This window comes from Diorhabda carinulata, chromosome 3 (genome assembly GCF_026250575.1).
Source record: "Diorhabda carinulata isolate Delta chromosome 3, icDioCari1.1, whole genome shotgun sequence".
Classification (NCBI taxonomy): Eukaryota; Metazoa; Arthropoda; class Insecta; order Coleoptera; family Chrysomelidae; genus Diorhabda; species Diorhabda carinulata.
The window spans coordinates 18473302-18493895 of record NC_079462.1 but is presented as its reverse complement, the minus strand read 5'-3'; the positions used below and the strand labels follow the sequence as shown (position 1 = coordinate 18493895).

General features: G+C 33.5%; 1 protein-coding gene across 1 annotated transcript in view; it reads left to right on the top strand.

The window, feature by feature from the left end:
- The window catches only part of LOC130891444 (putative autophagy-related protein 11), a 137514-nt gene that overhangs the window by 11686 nt on the left and 105234 nt on the right, over positions 1-20594 (top strand). Inside the window, exon 2 of the mRNA XM_057796206.1 lies at positions 13646-13675. The gene's annotated coding sequence lies outside the window, so the exon portion shown is untranslated. The remainder of the gene's footprint in view (positions 1-13645; positions 13676-20594) is intronic.

Below are 20594 nucleotides of genomic sequence, written 5' to 3'. Positions count from 1 at the left end.
GATGACCTTTTAATCTATTTTCTTAAAACTGAGATGTCTGTCCTATGTGTCCCAGTGTCACAATTATTGCCAGATACTTGATATGTAATATTATTTCTTTTGGTTTTGGGTTTTTTTATATTTTAGTTTAGTGGATAATGATTATGACCTTTATGATTTATACTAAAATCATATTTTTTATTGAAATAATTCGATGATTGTTGGGAGAGTCCTTGTACATATGGTAATGCAAAATGTTTTATCTTTTGATATTTCGTTTCTGTTTTGGTTTTTAATTGATTGTAGAGTCTACTATCATTTTTGTTTAATATGTTATTTATAACTTTTTCTGGATTGTTTTCTATTAATGCAGTTTTTGCTTTTTGTAGCAAATCTTTGTTTCTGAGTTTTTGGGGGAGAGAGTCATGGAATTATTGGAACACCCTATATAAGTACCGTATATTATATAATCTGTTTAACATATTATTAATTAACTAAAATAATGTTGATTTACAATTTATCTGACAGGTATTACATACTGATAACGGCTTGTATCTGTGAACTAAAGATAACCTTGGATTGAAAGTTCCCCTGCTAATGGTTGACTAATATTGAACATTCGTCCTGTTAGGTATCGTTAATATTGACATAGATGAGCGTTACTTAATACAGTACGGGTCCATATATATGCATCCAGCTGTTTTTATTCAATGAATTTCTCATTTGGTTATCATGATAATGTTGAGACAATAATTCGTTGCTATGGCAGGGATAAATTGTAGATTGAGAATGTATTATGATAAACACTCGAAAATGAATTTTTCTTTTCTTTCATAGTCTAAACAGGAATTAATCTCCATCTAAACTGAAATATTAGAGTATGTCACTACATATAACAAAAATTCAGTTTGCTTCGTTATTGATATCCGCCGAACAACATTGACGGATCAGAAAAAATCTGGGATGTTTCGATTGTTGTTTACTAGACAGTAAATTTAAATTAATTTGTGGTCCAAGAATATTTGAAGCAACAGCAAAAACTGACAATTATGACAGTTAGACATTAAAAGCTCATTTACAAGGATCGTCTGAAAAGTTTCCTACCTAACAAACAAATAGTCTTCTTTCAAATTTAGCTTGCAAACTTCCAAACAATAGTTGTCTTATTCCTATTCAAAATTGGCGTTTACGTATGTTTCGTCTTATGAAAAATCATTATCTTGCAAGTGAGGTTAGGAAATGGAAAAATGTCGCTGGGAACCAGATCTGGTGATTACGGTGGTACAAATGCATTTTGCTTCATTCTGGGAGCTATGTGAGTATGATGATGAAGTTTAAAAGGATTTCCGATGTTTAGCAACCTCAAACTCTCCCACTGGAACGTCTAAGAAATGTTTTTTAACCTGACCTGGATACTAAGAGACCTCGACTGTCATCAAGTGATTTCAAATTGCGGTTTCTCGGTATATCTATAGGTATTGCCCGCTTTCACAAAAGGCTGGTTATATATCCCTCTACCATCTACATATTTGACAAAGTTAGTATGCTTAGTGAATTATCTAGAGCCATGACTAATAGTACTTAATGCTGTTGCCAATATAAAACTGTTAATGGAGAAATAAACGAGTTTAGAATGTTTATTGCTATAATAATGATAAATATAAATACAATCGCATATATTACGTTACCTTGATTTAATAAAATGTTTTGTGCCGGGAGTTTCACTATCAATTGAACCCTTGTTAAACTTTGTAACAAATAGAGATAAATTACAAGTTTTTTATAGAATTTGCATGGATTCAACTTATTTATGTTGTTATGAACTCGTATACTGTTACTCTTTCTTCTTCTATCCCTATCCATCTATTTTTCTGTAGTTTATACCAAAAAAGGGCTAAGGTTCTACTTTAGCGAATCTGACAGCTATTCTTTCCCTTCCATACCGGTGTGTCTTGGAATCCATGGAATTTCTGCTCATTTCTCCCACTTGCTAAACCTTCTTGATTTTTCGTCCTGAGGATGACTCAGTTTTTGTCATGTTTAAGGACGGTTTTTTCGTGTTAATTGCTTCTCTGAACATTCCAAGTGATGTTTCTTCCGCCACGCTTTTCAATACTATATGGAAAAGTGGGAGACTTAGAATCACTTTTAGAGCAGCTGTTGGTCACGATCTCATGGTCCGTGTTGCACATATGTAAACCAGTTTTTGTGGTTGTTTCTCGTGGTGTTTTTTTGACCTATTTATACGATTAGGTTTTTGTGACCTGTTGCTATGAAGACGACGACTAAGAAAGCATTTTTGTTTGTTTGCGGCAAATTAGAGATTTCCAGGAAACTAAGATTCTAGAATGTGATGATAGTATATAAAAACAGTCTTTAGCAGCCGGAGAGCTAGTAAACAATTTGATGTCACAGTGACAAGTAGACTAAACTGTTTATTCAAATAATTAGATGTTAGTGTATAGTTTAGTATGTTACTGTTAGTGAATAGTTAGTGTATAAATAAATGACATAAGTAAGAAAACCGTTTACATAAATGAGAAGAACATTGAAATATAAAGGATGATAATATTAGAATTTCTTCAAATGTATATTTGTCTATTTTATTGGTAGATCTTTATCTCCTTTTTTACATTGCTAATTTCGAGCTCTCATAAAATGTTCAGAACAATTACAAGAAGCTGAATTCTACAACCCTCTAAAGTCCAGAACCATCTTTAAAGAAATCTCAAATGGCAACTAGAGATTAATACATCACTTTAAAGTTGCTTTCGTTGGATATGTAACCATGTTATTGTTTTATTTGAACAATTTACTTTTGAAATTTTTCCGCAATCATTGGAGGTTTAAAAGTTGTTAATCGTGAACATGCTCGTTTGTTTTCATCTGGACTTTGTTGTTTTTATTTTTTGAATAATCACGTTCGAAAAAAGGAATACTAAAGTGACAGTTTCCATGAAACATAAACATAATTTGTTGAATATTAAACGTATCATACTGTAATACGGAAACTACCTCACAATGGATTCTGGGACTACCGGAGGGGAGAGAAATAAAATAGCTGATAAGTTCGCTAAAGCGGGGGCAGACAAGCCCTTCATTGGACCTGAACCCTTCTATGGTATCAGCAACAGAACAATGAAAAAAGAACTGGAAAAGAAGGTAGACAGGAGCAAAACCAATTATTGGAACAACCTGATACAGGCAAAGATCCTTCTGGGAAACTATAACCAGAGAAGATCAGCTGAATTTATCAACCTAAGTAAGAACAATCCTCGAATACTAATAGGAGTCCTATCAGAGCACTGTCGTCTCAACGAACACCTGAAGACGCTAGACTCAGCAGATAATGCTGCATGCAGATTTATTGACTTTACTCCTTTACTCCTAGGATAAAATAAAAGACGAAGGTCTCTATTAACTACAGCTATCCCATATTATAGATTTTTTAAATGTAGTGGGATTAACAGATCAGGATGTAAACACTGGGTTCCCCAGTATCGTAGCAAGAAAGGGGAACACAATTGATTTTTTGGGTCGCAGTGTATATGATACCCCAATATTCATATTAACCAACAAGAATTACAAATCAGTCATTTTACAGTTTTTTTTTCACTCAATTTATCAACATGAAATATTTTTTTTATATATTTCACTACATGTTTTTTAAGTTGTTCGGTGTGCTAGTATTTACGAAAGATTGCAAACTAGATCAAAATCAATCCGAATAAAAATTATATGAAATATGTTCATAAACGTGTTGTAATAATTTATTATACAACCAAGCAATAAAATATTTACGTAGCAATCTAGCGATGTTGAATTCGATGCATATCTGAATCCAGGTCAACCAAATCTAGAAAAATATTTCTCTATCTGTGTTAATTAAACAGGCAAATATTTATTATATTCAAAACAATGCAAATAATCAGCATAAACGCAAATCAAAGTTTCACAAAACGATAATATTATGCGTACAAATATGAAAATTCCACTGTTTGCTACAATTGCCTGTCTAGTCTTTTTATTTTTCTGTTATTAAGTCGATTAATATCTATTAGAGAAGATCAACAAATAATCCATAACCATCAATTCGGCTTCCGTAAGCAACATAGCACGATAAAGCTAATCCATAGAGAGTGGTAGAAAATATAAGTTTTTAAATAAAAAACCTTTGTATCATCAGCCGTTCTAGATATCGGCCAAACCTTTATTAAGGTTTGACACAAATTGTTGTTATACAAAATGATGAATAAACTTCCATGTCACATTTACTTAATATTAAATTTATATTTGGAGGATAGACTCAATCAACTCAGGAGTACCACAAGGAAATATACTTGGACCTATAATGTTCTATTTTGAATATATATTTTTATATTTCAAGTTTAATTTTTATTTACCTTGCCATTGGTTCGAGATTTCAATTGTAAGGTACGACACGCGACGCTTTCCGGTGATGGATTGTGCGCACGCCGTCCAGCGGAAGAAAGGAAAAACAAACACGTTGAGTAAAAGGGAAAAAGACAGGCGGAATTTCGCTATTGCTTTATTTAAAAACCTTGTATTTTTGGCTAAATCTTTGTCTTTTGTATATTTACGCACCGGGTTCTAGAACAACGAAAAGGTGGTTACAATCTTGGTGTGAATTGTGTAACGAATGTAGTCTTCAAACCGCATCGAAGGATTTACAAGAGAGCTTAAATAAAAATCAAATCTGGATGAATAATTGGAAATTCAAGTCTAACGTAAATAAGTCAATTCAGGTAACATTCACTTTACGCAAAAAGAAATGTCCACGTTCATATTGGCTTATAGGATTCAACTCCGGGCTTCTGCAAGTAACTCCAACTTTGAAATCCTTCAATAGTTTCAGAACGAAGCCCTTATAACTATTGTAAACACCCTGTAAGAGAAAACGTTGAGGTACGTCGCCTTAAATGATTCAAACCCAACGAACTTGTAAATAGATTTAGTTAAAATATAAAAACTGTCAGTTATAAATTATTGTCCATTTCACAAAACCTTATTTAAGATAGTGTGAAAGGAAAATCTTTATTGGAAGTTACTTTCCCATTGCCATCTTTAATTAATATAGCAAATAATTATTGTCCTGTTAAGACAGATTGTATGTTACATAGGGTTAGAAAAAAATTCTGCCCATTCTATTCATTCTTCTGGACGTTATGGAAACGGGGATTGTGCAAAAAAAGGATTCCGTATACTGGGACAGTAATTATACCTCAGTGTATCAGTGCAAATGTTCTAAAAACACACAGTAATTAGCCAAATTATGCAATCTTATTGTTTATTTGTCAATTAGCATTTAATAGAAGACGATAGTCTAGCCATTTAGACACCACACCCTAATTTGTTTCGGCTGTGGGAAGAGACATGATTATTTAATTCAAACTAGTGCCTCTAATGGGTTTGTCACGAATCTTAGGTAATAAATTTCATTGTATAATAAAATCAACAATGACCGTCAAGAATCAATCTAAATCGGAGAAAGCTTGTCTTATAGGAACGTCGATAATTATCGCTTAAAAAAAACAGAGAAAGTAATTAGTTGTGTAATATGCTGTGCCAAATCTACTCTCTCCTAATTTCATCTTCTCTACGTTATAGTAAGAGATGACATCACAGGACGATTGTCTATAGCGAATTTTGTTGTTTCACACTACATACTGCATTTATTTTACTATTAAAATGATTTAAGCTCGAATAAGAATAATCAATTTTGGAGTTTTGGAGTTCTGTTGTGTCAAAAGTCTGATCAAATCGTATCTGTGTTATGAATAATATTTTTTGCGATTATCTCGGTTCCTATTATTATTAACAGCTATTATAAAGATTATAGAGTTTGTAATTTCCAATCATATTTGTTAAAAATAATTTGTCATTCGCCCAAGTTCTCAAGATACAGGACAATTGTATTTTACATTTTCTATATTTTTAATCAATTCAGCTTTGTGTTATATTATATACTTATTATACAGTGTGCTTGTAAAATTTTTTCATCTCATTCAATTCAGATCACGTTCTGTTATTTTTGTCTTGAAATATTTTCTGGCCCACCTTCATAGTCTATTTTTATTAATAAGAGAGTAAAAAAATTATGAAGCATTCATAATCCATAGGCGTATCACTTCTTTTAGTAGACAATTGAAATATTCCTAACCTCCAGTATTTTCACAAGAATTAATACAATTCAAAACCACCGAAAATCTTAATTAATTATTTCCCATTATTATTTATATCGTCGTGTTGTATAGATGATGGATGAAGCTACATTTTCCCGTGATGACATTAATAATACTCGTAACTATCATGTATGGTCGGACGAAAATCCCCACGCAACAGCTGAAAGCAATTTGTGGTGTGGTGTGGTATGGTTGACAGTTATTTAATTGGCCCTTTCATTTTGGAGAATCGTCTCACAGGAGACAACTTCCTAAATTTTTTATAAAAATGAATTACAAGGCCTACTAGAGGATTGCTCCTGTAAATATTAGAATGCAAATGTACTATCAGCACGATGGAGCTCCTGCACATGTCGCTCGTCAGGTCAGGCAACATTTGGACGAACGTTTTCCAGGGCGTTGGGTTACTCGTGGAGATCGCATTAGTTGGCCTGCAAGATCTCCAGACCTCACACCACTAGATGTGTGTTTATGGGGATGGATGAGAAATGAAGTCTACAAAATAAAAGTGGACACACGGGATGCACTAATTAGATGAATTTAGAATACTGCAGCCCATATTAAAGAAAAAAGAAATGAATCAATTGGGAGAGCAACAAACGATCTTGTAGATGTAGACGAAGCAGAAAATGTTTAGAATAGGCGGAAATTCAGCATCTTCTGGGCACTGTAATACGCTTGTTTCCAGCTTTCCCTCTTTCCTGTATCTCCAATGCAGTCTTGTTGTTTTCAGTTTTGAGAAAGCCAAGATATTTGATGTTGTCAACACGCTCGAAGGTGTAGTAAACGCTGCCGTCTCTGCGTGGTCTCGGCAGCGCGACTTGACCTTCATTCACACTGCTCGGTTGGATTCTTATTGAATGTTCGGATGTTCTCTAAAGTTCTATTTCCCTTCTGCGTAGCCCACCTTCTGTCTTAATCAGCTGAGTAGGGTTTCTCCCGTGTTGGTCTGCAGCCCCCTAAAAATTATTTCCAAGTTCAGGTTGAACAAAATACAAGAAAGAGTATTCCCTTGTTTCAAACCTCTTCTGACGTTGAATCGGCGTGATGTTGAGCTGGCTACCTTCGCCTTACAGTTGTTGTGTGACGTTTTCACTGCTCACAGCTTGCGTTACTTCTGTTGTTATAAATATTATACGATATAAACCTACCAACTTCTTTTTGTAAATAATTTTCGTTATAAGATATTTTGTCATATTATCTTTGAGTAGAAATATTTACGTATTATATTTCATACCTCTTCTGTAGTTTTGTACGTACTTGTTGGTGACATACTGGGTTTCTGGAATTTAAGTTATTTAGCACAGTTTAATTTGTCCTTTTGTTGAACAAAGTTAAGTCTTGGTCTACAGAACGCAAGCATTATTCGAAATTTGCCAGACGTGGTATAACTGGTTGCAGAATTATGTTGCTTGTAACAGCCAAGTTGCTGGTGTTTTGAAATTGAGCTATTGTTGCACATGGCTAGATTGTCGTCATGATGTGTGACCCGATTTTTCTCAAGAAGTCTGCTGCTAACTTCATTCATATTTTCCTTTTGACTGTCAACCGATGTGGAATTTTTCATTATGAATTTGATTATAAATTTTTAAATTTGGCTCCAAATTTTATATTTGCGGAAGTCGTGATATAACTGACTGAGAATTTGACAATTGGAGAGGTAGTTACCTTGTTTTTTTAGTCAGCGACCGTGGTAGCGTGAAGATTAATTTCTCCAGAGATTTTTGAAAAGCGGGATTTAGCCGGCTTAATGGAGCCTTCCGCCGATTTTAAAAAATTCTGGAATATAAAATTATTAATTGACTTCTAATAAGAAGTATATGTATATAAGTTCCCTTCGTTAAAAAGGAAGGTAAGATCTTTTTTTTGGAAAAGTTCTAATATTTGTCTTATGAACTAGGTTAGGCTCAAAATTATAGACTACCTTTTTTATTGCATTCAGGAAATGTTAAAAATTAAGTTATAAACTATTTTTTTTACTAGTCTATAAATTGGCGAAATTTTTCACAGATTTCACATTTTGTACATTTTTCTTTTTAATTTAATTAGGAACCTAGTTTTTGACATAGGACCTTTATTGGGGTTTAAAACTTAGACGACCTTAATTTGGATTTAACGTCAAACTTTTACTCGTGGAACTACCTAGTCCGGGACAATTAACTGAATGAACGTATTCAATTCCTAACCGCATTCCACGGATATGGTTCTATTTGTAATCTCCTGACAAGTAAGGAGCCTTATGTGTTGCTAAAGGTCAGATACACTCATATTAGTTCTTTTTGTTGTAAAATTTCATTATTTTCTGTAAACCTACAAACTCATGAGTTTTGCGGGTAATTTTTTTTAACCTCGTTTTTTTTTGTAATTTCAAACTTCAAATATAGATCATTGTATTTTATTTTCAACAAACAGCTTTATTCCTAAAGATACCTCAACCTTTTCTATACCTTTCTCAGTTTAGGTTAAAAAATTGAGTGGTGCCCTATTGGGAAATTGAAAGCATGAAAAATTTTTATCTCTTGAACACAACAAAATCTTGCAACGGACCCCTACAACACACATTAATATGATGAGATTTGTCGGAGCCAAAAATTGACCTTTTAGGTTACAGTTGCCTAGGGTCATGACCACCAGTCTTTTAAGCTTGTCTGGCACACCAAACATACTCAACTTTTCATGAAAGTAGCTTCTTTTTACGCTGTAGTAAGGTATTCTATGAAGAGTTGTGCATTTTTATATTGTATTCGTAGCACTTCTCAAGGATACAGCGGAAGGTGAATATGTGATCTGTCGTTGCTCTTCCTCTTCTGACACCACATTGGTAGTCTCCAATCACTTGCCATGCGTACAACTCCAGCCTTCACCTAGTAAACGCTTCTTTTTTCCATAAGTTACCTGTGAGCTGTGTCATACTGGTTATATAGGTATAAGGGTTCAGACTTTGCTTTTTAAACAACCTTACGTTAATATCAAAACCAGTTCTGGGGAAGAACTAGTATTTGTTCGAACCATTCTTTAAAAACATAAGCATTCATGTAGACTAGCTTTTTCGTATACAATAGAACTGAAACTCCTTTACTAATTTGTGGGAGGAGAGTTTTCTGTGAATTTATCTAGAAAAAAGTAGTATTGTCAAAAAGCTGTGGACCAAAATCTTTATATTATATGTGGTGATGGAACGCGAAGACAAAGTATATATCTTATTGCGTGCAAAATATCCGAAATATTTAACTAGATACTGTTACTAAGATGAAATGTTTAACATTTCATTATATTTGCAGTCGGTGTTTATCTTCAAAAGAAATTTTGAGAGATAATTATAACAAATATATCCAGTTTTCCGTGAAAATTTTGATCTCATATGACTGCTGTAAAGCTACTTTCATTTAAATTAAGTAGTTAAAGGCACAATTATCGTATCGGGAGTCAGGATACCTCATAAGCAGCAGAATATTAAATCCAATACTTTTTCAAGGAAAATATTACAGCTGCAAGCATTTTGAAGAGTTGATATGCTGCTTTAGCTGTTGTTTCTCAACGAAGTAGATTCAAGGATCCCTAGTGAAACAAAATGGTTTCAACAAGATGGAACTGATTGTATTATCATAGAGTATCTCAATAAAATATTTTCAGGTACAATTGAATAACCAGACATTATATTATTTTCTTTGGGAAAATATGGAAGATTCGGAAGATTTATAAAAAACAGATTTAGAATGGAATCGTATAACATACTAGAATCCAGATACAAATTTTACCATCGGCTAGGAGCCTACGAAGTAGTGGATGAATAGTATTTTTCTGTTAAGTTAGTTTATCCTTCGGTAACCCAAGAAATGTTTATGAAAAAAGAATATTTCCTCATCCCGAATAACCATACAAGTTATAACCTTAGTTCCCCGTCAGGAGACTGCTCCTCAGAAAGTGAAGTTAAAGTATATAAATAACTAGTACTCAGATCAGGTGAACAATTAATGTTAAATTGGACTCCACCAGCTTTTTAACGATCCACGTTAAAAATTAATAAAGGTGGAAAAGCTGGAAACACCTTATGAATTAAATTAATAACAACAATTAAACAAATTAAAACTATCCCGGACGCGATTATAGAAATTATTGCTGGGAACAATAAAAAAGTTTTAGCAACAAATAAATCTATTGAAAATAATAATAAATTCGCTTTAACTTAAAATGGCAGTTAAATTAAAAACAACTCACATTTATTTTATAAGAGCGGGACTTATCTATGGAAATCCGGGATGGTTACAGTCCTCAACTGCATTCCAGATGTTGGAGTTGTTGAATTTGTTGCTGGTGATGCACCTGTTGGATCCTTAGGTGTGGTTGAATCTCCCAATTTGGCAGCTATAGAACTGCGGAAAAAAAAATTAAATGAAGAAGGAGACGGGAACACCGATTGAAATTACTGAAAAAGGAACAAGCTAGATTTAAATAAAAAGAAGTTCTAATATATGAAAAAACTAAATTTATATTTTTTTAAAATAACCAAACAGGAATCTTTACTATTCTATTCGCTATTCCCAAATAAATAGAAAATACGTATTTTTGTGAGCACCATAATAAAAAAAGCAAAGTTACAAAGATATTTGAAAAACTTACCAGCAAATATAAAGAATAATATCACCATAAATTCACTAAAATTTACTTTGATCTAAATAATGGAGTGTAAACAGGTAGAGGACGATTTCGAATACATTCCAAGGTTTTATTAAATATCTCGAATAGAGTAAGAGGTCGATAACAAATTAATTTCTTCAAAAAATCTTTGAATAAATAAATAAGAAGTGACTACTGCACTACAATACGTGAACAAAGGAATATTAAAAATGTTAAAGAGAAACGTAACAAGCCGAATGGCATGTTACAAAGTAAACGAACAAAAAGGGTATTGTGGCGAGCTTTTAATGATTCTATACGCGACCTACTTCTGCAAAAGGAATTGAAGAAAAAAATTTAATCGCTGAAAACAAATATTACAAATAAAAAAAAAATAAAAAATTAAACTGTAATAATTTTATTTCTACCTTTCGTGTAACTCTGTATTTGAAAGTCTTATGTCACCATATAATACATGAGACACAATAAGTGTATGACAAAACGAATTCTAAATCCGTTTTGAAGTAGTCAACATAATTATTAGTCGTTAATGTTTACCAGCTGGTTATTATTATGCGTTTTCACAATCATTTTTTAGTCATGTTTCTATTAATATCAACAAATCCTTTTGTATATTTCCCTCATTACCATTTTGTTCTCTAGCTCATTTTCATATTCACAAGGTGAATTACATGGTAATAATCATCTTGTGCATCTATAGTTTTCTTCAACTAAATGATTCAAGGGATGTCCCATTATTCTATTTTGTCATTTATCATTTCATATTTCAAAATATATAGTGAGTCATTGTAATGGTTTTAACCTAGAGGACGCCAATTTTACAGTTGTTTTAATATTCTATTTCCGACCCTCTAGCGACAAGGACAACCCATGTTTGAAATTTGATCAGCAAAAGGTTTTAAGTGATAAATAATTTTGAAACTATTTCCACTATCTATGCAACCTTCTTATTATCAACGATTATTTTTGCGGAAAAAATAAAAGAAAACAACAGTAATTCTGAAAAAGAAAACTATTTTTAACGAATGTACTATAGCAACTTCCATGTGATGGTAAAGCTTTTTTTCACACGGTTCTCCAACTTTTCGATACAATTATGGTATAATTGAACGGCATTCAGTTACCTCTTCATTGTTGGAAAATTTTTGACCACCGAGCCATTTTACAAATCTGGGATCAGGTAGCATTAATTTTGGTCATTGCAATAACTGACGTGTGGGCTGATGCATTGTCTTGATGAAACATCACTTTCTTCTTAACCAAGTTTTTGCCTTCTTTGTAGTTGGTTCTCCTTTTTCAGTGCATTGCTTTGGTTGTTCTTTGGTTTCGGGTGTGGAGTGATAGGCGTACGTTTTATCCACGGATGGAAACATCTTCACGACGCTGTTTTTGTTCCATTGTTATTGTAAATGCGGCACCCATCTTACGCACAACTTTCTCATGTCCAAATTTTCAGTTCATATGCGATGTACCACACTATTTGAAATGCCTACTATGTTTGCTAGTTCGCTAACTTTCATTCGACGATCATCCAGTATCTCTTTGTGGATCTTCTTCAACATTTCTAGAGTCGTCACCTTATTTGGTCGACCACGATGCTATTCCTTGCAGGCCTCGTTGATAAAGAAGGAGCAGTCTCACCCAGAGTAGAATCTAGTTCAGCTTTTATAACAACCGAGAGAAGAAATAACAACTGAAAAAAAATTGTGGAGAAACATCTCTAATTTGATATTCATGTTGTAACTGATCTATTATCAATGTCAAGTAATATTTTGATAAAGACCACAAAAGGTCGAAACTTTTTACCTATTTTTAAATCACATTTTGGTTAATCTAATTAATTTTTTTTTTCCCGAAATTTTTCGTTTCGGCACATCTACAGCCATACAGCAATTAAATACAAAAACTTGAGTTCGCTATATACATTGGGTAATCGGATAGGGTTGGAAACACTTTATATATACTTTATCTACAACTGTCATAATCTATGGATTAATAAGATAATATTGATAAGAAATGATAGTTTTTAATCACAAAACGGGTGGGATGAATTTATGCACTAACCACTCACAAACATTTACACGCTCAATTATTTACTGATTTTCAATTTATATACACTTTTGTACTCACTTGTCACTGCCCCGTATTCTCTATGTCACAATTGTTGACTAACCACTGCTGAAAGACACTCGCTTTATATATTCAAAAGAAAATTCTAGATCCTTCGAATTCTGGAAGTCTCTGGTTTGCCGCAAACAAACAAAAGATCTTCTTGTTTCAAAAACTAAAGTAGAAAGTCACAAAAAATACAAATAAATAGCTGCCAAACTTATGTTTCCATAATCTATAATCAATCTATATAAATGTGCAAGTTCGAATAGACAATTCAATGGAATAATATTATTCAATACTTTTGGAGGCAGCGTTCAGGGATTAATCAAACATTATTTTTTACGCCAAAAAACAATTTTAACAACTGGTGAAAAGTTACATAAATATTATCCCGTAAGTCCTCTGTTCCAATCATATCTTATTTTTACAAAATGTGTTACGATTTATCACCTCTTCTACCATATTCACTTGATCTGACTCCTGCCGATTATTTGTAGTGAAAAGTTGCTCTTCCTGCAAACTATTCTCGAAGCTTGAAGAGTAGTTGTTGATTTTATTTGAAAATATGGAGATTGATTAAAAAAATTTAAGTAAAGTGAACAAGAAACTACTACTAATATATCTTAAATAACTATAGTTGACTTCCATTTCATTATTTTTAACCTAATTAACTTGTTACAGTTACTGTGACTAATCTCATATTTTATTTTCAGATTTCTCAGTGCCTATTATTCCTTATAACGGTAAGTACTACTCACGCAAATAGTTAGAAGAGACGCAATTACATGTTTATAAATAAAAAAATATTCCTCAAGTATATCTACAAAAGATTGTAATTGATGTGTTTAGAATTGCGTACTACAATCACACAAAGACACTTACGTAAGTACCACTCGAAACATTGAGAGAGCAAAATAGCCACAAGATCGATTACAAGATTTATTATAATAGTTTGTATACACATATGGACGTGTTTTTAATTATCTGATTGCTTTTCATAAACATTAGGAACTTTTCTAAAAAACTTTTTTGTCTACTGAGTTGAAATGGAAACGGAAATTCACCTTATTATTTTTATTCGATAGTATCACATTTTTGACGTAAAAATTATGTTCTTTCATATTATAATAATATATCAGTGATAATAATGATGTTGACTTAAAATTATTTATAGATATACCAGGTTTGTTGAAAAATATCAAGCCTATTCTTGTATTGCGATTTGGGAATCTTTGTTATTACAGTGAATTGCATTTATTACATTTCTGCAGCGACCATTTATGTATAAAGACATTAAATCTCATATCCTTGATTTTTTTTAGTATTCAAATTAAGCTAGATCCTTTTTCTTAGTGAAAAAATTATTAAATGTTAAATATAGAAAAATAACTTTTGGAGCAGAATCCAGTGGTTTCCCCCTAAATATCTAGTTCATGTACCCAAAGCTAGAATTAAATAACTCAATTCATCAACTTGCTTTTTTAAAAACAATTTATTTAGCAAACTGAGAATTTAATAATTTAAAGTTACAAATAGTTACACTAATCTGACTAACGTACTAGACGAATATCAAATTAAATGAACTAAAAATTTAAAGTTATAAATGGTTACATCAATCTGACTGGCGTACTAGACGAATATCAGTTGAATGAACAAAATATTAGTTTCACAGGCTTCTTAATATATTAGTTCTTATCTTATACCATAATAATTATGAAATTAGATAAATATATTTATGTTTCATTATTGTCACATTAATAATAATTAACTGAAGACGATACTTCAATGGGGTTGAAGTGGAAACTATAAAAAACAGACTAAACATATTCAAAATTTGTAGCTAGATAAGTTAAAGAGTTTAGAGTTCATAATAATAAATAAGTAATTGATGATGATGCGCCGCTGTGAAGAGGGTTGTTTTGAATAACTTAACTCTAGTATCACAACGTAACAGTTCATAATTGAATCTCTGTGAAAAATAGGAAAAAGCGATAAAAATTGTGTACTTTTCGGAAATAAGGGCGAGTACATATACTTTGTAGTGAATTGTGGGTTTTTATTCATTTGAGTGTCTTCGATGAGAAATTTCCTCATTACCCGATTCATTTTCCTTATGAGTATAATTTGTTGACCTCTTTAGGCTGGCAAAATAGTCAAAGCATTGATTTAAATGAACGAAGACAGTGAAGATGATATATAAAATTAAGGTGACAGTGTTGCAGTTCCTGATTATCGAGATGAGGATAATATGAAACAAGGGCAGTTTTCTGGCGATAAACATAAACATAATGAAGTGGATCTTGAACAGATCAGTCATAGCTTAGAAGATAAACAAGATGACCCGTCTCTATCTACTTCGGCTGCAAAGCCACAAATACCCTATCTGCGATGGAATATGAAAAGCCTGTTTTTTGCCTAGCGATCATCCGGATTTCAGCAAAATATTCAAAACAGTTTAACAAAAATTAAACCAATAACTTGAAAAGATATAAACCGAAAAATACTCTCAAATGGGGTTTTAAGATTTATTTTCTCTGTGGAGTATCTGGATTTGCTTATAAAATTGAACTCAAAACAGTCTCAGAGAATATGGTACTGCCCAACGAACTTTATCTTGGTGCTTCCTCAAATGTTATCGGGCGTCTATTGCGAGAAATACCTCGTAAATACAAGAATACTTGTCAAAAACGGTAAAGTGAGTCTTGGTACAATATAGAATTTCAGATTACAAAAATTCTGAAAAAGACAAAGGCTTTTCTGTTCAGTATGTTGCTGATGTCAGCGGTGTGGAAGCAGCAACCGTAGCCTGGAAGGATAACAATTTAGCATCCAGTTTTGTCAAATATGCCAAAAGCACAGGTGAGGAGGTATGACAAGTATAATAGCCAAACAGGTGGCGTAGATCTTATTGATAGCATCATAATGTGCCAAAAACTACGACTTCATAGTAAAAGGTGACAGCTTAGAATATTGTACTATGGCTGCTGAGGTAAATAAATTCGGCGAATATTTCAAAAACGACTATGATCGTAATGAACCTTGCTCAGACTTTTTCCTACCTCGACTGGACGAATTGTGACTGGAGGACATGCGGACAGAATGAAGCACTGCACGAAGTACTATCGAAATTCTAACGGTTGCATTTCCGGGACGCCTAACCTCTTCTTTTGATGATTTGAAATAGCTGAGAAAATCTCTCGATGTCATTTCTCTATGTGGGAATTTTGAAGCCATGAGTCTAATTAAGTCTTCAAATCCTCAACGATAATACCTGTGAAAAATGCGTGAACATCCTACCAAAAGTTCTGACAAGCATAATGGAAAATTTGCTAAATAAGAATTATATTTTCATCAATTCTGACAGCGATTTTATTTTTATACTAAATGAAAAACACAATTTTGATCGATTAACAGTTGACAACTTTTTTTCCACCGAGTATTATAAATAATACGAGAAATTATTATCTTGGTATAAAATTTGAATGCAGAACTAAGTCTTGAATGAAGGGTGAACAGGAAATACGTGAATAGCATGTATATAAATTCATTGTAACTATCAAACGGTCAAGATAACTTGTCTAATTTATATTGAGCACGAATCGTTTTGAACAAACGTCAATTACAATGTGTAGTTATGCTTTAAGAATAGTAACTATTGTAGTGATTTGTTGCATTTAACATAACTCTACATCCTAAGGCATCACCTCTAAATATATATACTCGTGAGCAAAAAAAAATCGATTCAAACCGCCCACTCGTGCAACAAATCTCCAGCTTTCATTCTTTTCCTGATTTTAGAATCTCGAAGCCATTAGACTTTGCTTTATACTAAGTGGTTTCTGTTGTTATGGAGTTATTTTTTTGGTAAAGAAAAAATATCAAACGAAAAATGGTGTTTTTGGTGTACAAAGTAAGCACAGGAACCACTCGAGTATTTCGAATAGTTAGTGCCTTATGGAGATGCCTGTGGATAGTGATCTTGAACTTCCGTAGGTTGTTGTGCTCGGAAAAGAATGACTTGGTAGCTGATTCCACAGTGTTGCACTTCTCTAAAGAAATTACTCTCAATAAATTGAAGTTCTGGAGGTCTGCGGGCAAACTCGGTGTTCATGAGCCACGTCTGCCTGTCGAGTAGGTCGGGATTATGTTGGACAGCTTGGAACAGCATTTGCAGTGGTAGTATCGGTAAAAGAGTCAGGTCGGCGAACTTTCTGCTATGTCTTAAGCTGTCCAAGTTTCTGGTCAACTCTGGACCGAATATAAGTGGAATTGCTCTTTTCTGTATTAAGTCGAGCTTCTTCAGGGTATGCTTGGGAGCTTCCAATCGTTTTTCATGGATCAAATAAGTTTTTAACTTGTTCGATGCATTTCTTTTCCCATTTTAAGGTCCGATATTGTAGCTGGTGCAGGATTTATAGCCCGAACTTTTCTTTTAAGTTCATCTCATAAATGCTCGACATGATTTAAGTCCGGGCTACGTGCTGGTCAAACCGTACCAGCAATTTCGATATCCCTTAAATGCGAAGCCCCATTGTTCGTCATTCTAATTAACGTGTTCTCTGGAAAATCTTCGACGTACTGCTCGGCGGGCTGGGGTTAATTTGAGGGCCAATAGCTGACCTTTTTGATTCAAGGTTAGCTGCTCTAAGTCTCCTTCTAACTGTCTAGTCACTCCTCGCGTTTCTTTAAGCCCTTGTTGGATTTGAACACCAGTGAGAGCCCGATTCTCAACAATGAGTTGATATTGATGGAAGTTATCAGTCACTTGGTAATGATGGTAAACTCGAGAATTAGCCGACTCACGCATGTTCAGGGCCATTTCTAGCTGACTTGTCGCTATAGTATGACCGCTTGATCCGCTGCTTTATCAATTGTTGTGTTCATTTTCAGGTAGAATTTTCGTTTGTTGTTAATGGGAATGTGTATTGGTTGATGTTTTATGGCTAACTGATAGTGATGGGACAGTTAGATAACCAAAGCGTATTGTAAACAAGTATAAAAAGGGTGGTTACCATAAAATATTTCTGGACTGTGAAAGTATCAAACATTACAATATTTTATATCATTTTTAAGTAATTAGCTTTGAGATTTTACTAAGAAAAATACAATTTCATGTTTTGTTTTTTTGTCAGTGACTTGCGATTGCAGGGGTGACACTTTTTTTCACGAGTATAGTAACTCAAAAAATCTATTCAAATATAATATAATTGAATATATTGTTTGCCACATTTCGCATCCTTGCCACCGCACTTGTCAAAGTCAGGTATCTAATAATGAATTTTATGAACTTATTCTTATTATATTTTATTGGTTCCTGGATTTTTTTACTGTTTACTGCTTCTTAAGGTTCCAAGGTAAGTATTTTATATGCAGGATTTAATGCTTTATTTTGTATAGTTTAATACGTTTTATACAAGAACGAAAACTATAAAGTAAAGTACGGTGAAGTTATCAAAATCATACATGGAATGAAAAATAGCAAAAACTCACCAATCGTTTCTTTTTTCGTTTTCACACGTTTTTGGTTACAAACAAGTTATTTCTAAATTCATCCATCGGATTTTCTCGAAATAATATGATTTCAATAAATAAAATAACTTGAATCAATTTTAATATGACGTCCGCTGTTTCTTTATTAGACTGATTATTGTAATCAGTAATATGATTTGCCCTCGTAACATTTCTCAACTTCGACTCGTGTGTGTACATTTTCACTAGTTTTGTTTAATTTAAGTAAAAGTTCAACGCCTTCTTTATATAAGTTTCTACTCATAAAACTTCGACTTTTAATTTTTAAATTCGAGGAAATGTTAAAAAACCTGCTTCTGTAAGTGAAGAAATTACGTAAGTTTCCAATAATATGAAACTATGTGTTATTTCAACGACAGTCGTATGAAATCAGCTGACTATAACATGGTGTATTATATATCGGCTGGTCGTTTAAACAGAAAATTTATACTTTCAATGACAATACAAAATTTCTTTTGACTGACTAACTTAATATTTATAGAATTTTATAAAAATCATCTTACAAATTTCCATTTAAATAGATGATTAGGTTTGCATCTTCATGTGGATTGTCATCGTCCATAATTATTATGGACTATTCGACCGATTTTCATATAGAATTGAATAATAATGTTCGAGGGAAGGATATTACTAAATCGTTGCGCCACATATAACAAACAGGGGGCTGATCGTTTTGTTCTACCCTCTGATCTACTTACAATAAAAATTGACAATTTTATTTCAGAATAAAGTCAGCTCCACATGCTTATCTGGCCCTCGGCTTCGAGATCCTCCACTCTTTCTTTCCATATTTTTCTATATTTTGCCAGTCCCCCACTCCTACTGTTCCCTCATAACCTCCTCAAACCAATGTTTCCTTGGTCCCACGCTTCTTTTTTCCACCTTCTCCACCTTTTAGTACTAGTTCTACTCAGTCTACTTATATTTTCCAAACATCTCGCTCTCTGTACTTCAATTAAATGAGCGAGCAGGTGACAAGATGTATCCCTGGGGAACAACAGCGTTGTCCTCAAACCTTTCTAAGGTGTGTTCATCGATAGCGACCTGGATGGATTGGTCTTTAAGAAAGCTACTAAGCCAGCCGATAAGTGAGAACGACAAAGTACTAAAGGTACCTTAAGTCTCTGAAGACGATAACTTAGTTATCGAAACGCGCGTCAGACAGTGTAATTGTTAGTGTTGGTGTAGTTGTAGTAGTGATGTAAACAGTATATTCGGTATGAATATCGCAAACGGTTCCAGAAATTCCAACTTAGTCACTATAAATCTTTCTAGGTATTTCTCTCCTTGTCTTATACCTTTCCATATCTAGAATTTTTCAGTAGTGCTGCCTTCTAAACTTACTTTGCTTTGTTTTTTTTATCGCCATTTTCACTAGTGTCACACACGTCGATTTAGCATTGTTTTCAACATTTTCGTGTGTGGTATATGGTATGCGCTTAATCTCTATGAAGCCACATTAGTTTGCAGCCTATTTCGATGACTTTTGTCGCAACTGCCTTAATAATATGACGCATTCACCATTGTATTTAATCCATAAGTCAATCATAAGGATACCCTCCCAGTCCTCGTGAGCTTTGTTTCTTTCCACTGCCACTCCATGGAATCTCTTTTGGATGACGCATCATATTAAAAGGCGGAGTATACATCTTTTTGTTCTTAAAAATGGGTCCAAGCTTTTGTCAAGCTGCTTGACTAAAACGGCCACGTGACTATGTCATGACATATAGCTTCCAACCTCAACACCCAACAAGAGAATCAGATTACTTCCACCCCTTTCCAGACTGTTCAAGATCGGTATTTATGATGGTGATCTGTTACTGCCTACGGATTTGGGTAGTAGCCGAGTTTATTGGGGCGGTTGATTTCAGCGACGACACCAGTGTGCTATCGTCGGCGAAGCTATAGATCGGGCTTACAGTTTCGTCGAGTAGATCGTTAATGTACAGGAGAAAGCGAGCAGGTGACAAGATGTATCCCTGGGGAACAACAGCGTTGTCCTCAAACCTTTCTAAGGTGTGTTCATCGATAGCGACCTGGATGGATTGGTCTTTGAGAAAGCTACTAAGCCAGCCGATAAGTGAGAACGACAAACCCTACGATCTTAATTTATCTAGATGGTTGCTAAATCGG